Source organism: Acyrthosiphon pisum, chromosome A2 (assembly GCF_005508785.2).
Source record: "Acyrthosiphon pisum isolate AL4f chromosome A2, pea_aphid_22Mar2018_4r6ur, whole genome shotgun sequence".
Taxonomy (NCBI): Eukaryota; Metazoa; Arthropoda; class Insecta; order Hemiptera; family Aphididae; genus Acyrthosiphon; species Acyrthosiphon pisum.
In genome coordinates, this window is record NC_042495.1 from 32,359,382 (window position 1) to 32,364,608 (window position 5,227).

Here is a 5,227-nt window from a genome sequence, read left to right on the forward strand (position 1 = left end):
AATAGATTATATCAAACCAAGCATAAATGTATTTATAATAAGCTAGCTGATCCTGTGCACTTCGTTACCCGGCAACCAATAATTATTATTATAATAGCTTCAAAACCCATGGCAACCATTTAAAAACAAAAATTTCCATCGGAAATCTCAAAATTCCTGTTTGAGCACCTCCTGTTGGTTCTCTCCCTTTTTAAATTAGCCTATCTTCTGCTCAGAGGTATAATCTATCTATATATATATATAAATATCTGATCCCGTTCACTTCATTGCCCATTAAAATTGCCAACTCAATATGACTAATAATTCTACATATCACCATGGCAACCATTTATATACAAAACATTTTATCAGAAATTTCAAAATAATATATAATTGGTTGCCATGGTAGTACGGAGACACACACCGACGAAAATCTCAAAATAATATATAATTGGTTGTCATGGTAATATGGAGACACACACGGACGGAAATCTCTAAATAATATATAAATGGTTGCCATGGTAACATGGACACACACACACTGACACACATACATTCATTTTTATATATATAGATAATAACATTTGAGTTAAAAATAAGTGAATCTACTGATTCGCCATGAATCAAAATAGCAGTATCATCTGCATACCAAATAGTGCTTGCATTGAAGCATAGATTTAGCAAACCATTAATGTATTTTGATTTTTAAAGTTAACAATAATGGCAGAAAGTATAATACAATACAATAACGGACTGACAGAGTGTCAACAAAGAAAGTCATTATTCTATAACATGTCTGAAGATAATTATTTCTAGTTATATAAATATATAATATATATTACTATTTTTATAATATAATTACCTACAGAAAATTATTGAAGTATCAGCTGAGGTAATTTAAAAGTCAACAACTTAATACTTTAATATAATATTATAATACTGTATTTATAACTGCATTAAAAAAAAAAAAAGGGTAAACGATTCACTGTGAACACATGGCTTGTTTAGAAATACCATAGATATATAAAACAACTAGATAGCCAATAGCCTATAAAGTCTGGCAACCATATAGCATGATAATTAAAAATAGCAGAATAATCATATAGTAATTGACCTAACATAATAGGTTAATGGTTATTACCATAAAAAATATTATATTTCATGACATGGTTATAATTTCATGGATTAATCAATCATATTTTGCCCTCTTGACATATAATGGCTGCCCGACTTTAATATAATCATCAAATCGGCTATCCAAATGTTTTATCTATCTAAGAGAGATACAAATATACAATGTTAATTAGGTAATTAAAAATTCCGAATCAAACGTTTGTAATTAATAATAGTCTTTAAAAAGTAAAAAATCCTAAAGTTGAATCACATGATTGAAATATTCTTGCATACAATTTGACGTTTTAATCATTTAAACTGTGTTTCAAATTAACAAGAATAGTGACCAATTACAAACATTGTGTGTTCTAACAAATTTATGATTTTTCATTTGGTCGTTCTAGAAGAGAAGAATTAAAAATATAACAATAAACATAAAATATACTCGCCTATACCGTCTGTAAAACATTAATATATAATATACGATAATTATTAATAATTTAATTATACAAAATAATTCGTCCACCGCAGCGAAGAAGGTCGTATCTCTGTTTTTACAAAATTTTTTTTTCAGGTTGTCATAACTGTTTTTGTGTAGTTCCCACAAATATGGTAGTAACTGCAGTTTATTGTATATAACGTCTTTAATTGTTTTATGTTACTATCAGTATTTCGTGGGAACAACACAAAAACAGTTAAGATAACTTGGAAAAAAAATTCTGAAACAGAGATACGACCTTCTTCACTGCGGTGGGAAAATACAGTTAAAGTATTAAATCAGTTAGTTTATGAAATAGCTAAAACATGTAGGTAATGCACAATGTATATTATAATTTATACTCTAACTAATTATTTTATAAGTAGGTACGTTACTGTGGCTCACTTCGTTAAGAGGACACAACACAGATATTTCTTGTCTCCATCTTAAAATTGCAGAACATAGCAAATTTACACCCAGCAGATCACGTTTACCTCAGTTAGCTTAAAAATTAGAATGAATCAACTTCTTATGAAACTTGATGGTAAGAACTTTATCTGTGTTTTTATTTGAGTTTTTAACAATAATTCATTTTTTAAGTGAGGTTTGAGTATTTTTAATTTACGTTATAGTATTTACGCATAACTTACTAAAACATTAAACTATCGTAAAACTAACGCGTTCTCCTGAGCGCAAATTTGTTATATTACGCACTTGTAAGACGAAGACAACAAATAGACGGTTTTTAAGAGAAAAGGCTTAGGTCAAAAATTGATAGGTACTTTTCAGGAGACACAAAAAACATTATAACTTTGTAAGTTTTTAAATTTTGTGTTTTAATCATGTTTAATAAGTGTTTTGTTATTTTACTATAAAATATATTTTAGTTTATATTTATTTTCTTCAAATTATAATGACTTAAGACCTAGTGCATGTAATTGTATGAGACTTATGCCCTTTCACATCATGACTTAAGACCTATTGCATATACCAGTTTGACTTGAGCCCTTTCTCATCATGACTTAAGACCTATTGCATGTAATTTTATAAGACTTATGCCCTTCGTCATTAAAATAAGTTATAATTAGTGACTTAGGGCCGTTCTTACAATATCCGGTAAAGTGTCGGTTAACGCTAACCGGATGATAATATATTTTAATACCAGCAGAATTTCCCCGGTTAAGTGTCGGTTAACTTTAACCGGAAGTCGTATGAACCAGCCTTAGGCCCTTTTCTCATAAAAAAAAAATTCTATATAACGACTTATTACCATACGCATTCTATTTTATCTCGTAAACCAAATCTCACATGGCGTCTATAGTGGTACCATTCAACGCGGCTTGAAATTTCACACAGAATTAATTAATGTATAAACTGAAAATGTCCAAAATTGACTTAAGCCTTTTCTCTTAAAAACCGTCCAAATGGCCGTGTAGCGTTCTCTTAATGTGTTGTAAATTATATGTCTTAATAAATTGTACAAAATCAGTACAATATCGTTATTTTACTGTTTATTATAATAATAAATCATATAAGAAACTGTTTAATTCATTTTATATTCAAATATAGAAACATTTACAATAACAGCAATTGAAATTTTCATTTTACATCTTATGAAATGTAACTATTCTAATGTTCCTGATCTTTGATCTTCAATGCCTATTTACTTATCTGTAAATGGACATTAAAGTTAACAGACTAATGGATTAATATTTAAGACTTAATAAAATAAAGTCTGATAATTTTCCACTAGACACAGAATAAAATGCCTATTATATTTTAATTAGATAAAAAAAACAAAAATTTACGTACAAACCCGTTCTTGAAAAAAATATAAAAATAATTCAAATTACTTTAGAAAAAAGTTGTATGATTTGGATTACATTGATGAAAATATCATTAATTGGTATAATATACTATGAAAAACATATCACATAAATTACTACAGCACATAATTAATATGCAATAGGTAAAATAAAAACCACAACAGTGACTTACCGATTAATGCATCTAAATAAAAAAAAAAACAAATAGGTGCGGTAACGTTTTTGTTTTATATACAACTTATTAAACATAATATGAAAAAGATGGTCAAGTAGACACCGCTCTGCAGAACATTAGAACCTGGAGTCAACAGGCGCGGTTTTAGGACTCAATGTTCGTATGGGCAACAGTAAATTAATTATACAATTGTTATAATTAGGTCTAAACTGCGAATAACACTCCCCCCCCCACAACATTTTTTTTAATGCAATTTTTACGCTTATAGTCTCAACGTCTCCACGAATACGTCATGATTAATTTATAATATTCGCAGCAGGTACATTAGTAGCTTAAAATTGTTATAATATTGATTATAATCGGTATTTTGAAGATTTTAATATAATAACAAGTAGACAAGTTGGTACCGCTCTGCTGTACAGTAGTTGTCGAGCATGGCATTGTAATCGATGTGTTATGTTTGAGTTCAATGATAAATCAATGCAAACGAAAAATAATTCTGAGCGGAGACATGTTATCTTAGGTTATCCCGGGTCAAAATATGTTTTAAAATAATTTATTTATAAGATATTCAATTGAATTTGAAAGTTTCATTGTGTGTACCTATACAATATAACATTATAATTTAATTTTAAATTATCCGCGGGCTTCGAATAATATTTTTAAAATCCAACAAAATAACTAAAAACGTTATTCTTTGCTTAAATATCTAATTTTATCCACAAATGAACTAATAAGTAATAATATAAGCATATAAGGAATCTTGTACTCAAATTGAGAGCATTTTGAATCAATGAAAAAATCGGTGCATCCGAATTGCACTTAAAGTGTGCATATAAGTGCATGATAAATAAACTTGTGAGTGCTCGGCCTACAGTTCAGCGCCCCCCTATAAAAGGTGCCATGCAACTCGGACTTTTTTTTGCCCTGCAATTCGGATATAGCCATTACATAAGTTATCAGTTGTTATAACTTTATAAGTTGACTGTTGTACTGTGCGGACGTGTCTTCGATATTTTTGTTCTATCGCTGTTGGATGTATACATTATACGTCGTTATTGCTAAATTTCCGAAATGTCGCTAAACTTAGTAGTTTATTCAAGCCACTTTGCAGAATTGGATATTCCAATCAAATGTGATAGTTGTTCAGATGCATTTTACACAAAATGCACGGGACTCTCAAACACGGAAATTAAATGTTTGTCATTGAAAAATAGATCTCTAAAATATTTTTGCTCGACTTGTGAACAAGGTTTAAAGGAACTACCTGAGTTAAAATTACTGATCAAGAAATTACTTGTGGAAGTTGAGGGGCTCAAAAATTGCCCTTTACAACGTCCAAATAATGAAGTATGTAACGAATTTATAATCAATGAAATGAGCGAAATAGACGTGCGGCAAACCTTATCTTCTATAATGTTATCGAAAGTGATTCAAACGGGCATGGACCAATTGCGCCAAAACAAAATTTGTATTTTAGGGTCAATATACCAATTGCGCAGCTTATATTTTACGGTAAATATACCAATTGCGCTTGTATTCAAATTTGCCACCTGGCGGCTATCTTCAGATTTAAAAATATTGTTTTTTGATCTAATTCCCATCACATCAACATAAACACACTAAAATGCTTGAAAATTAAAACGTATTTATGAT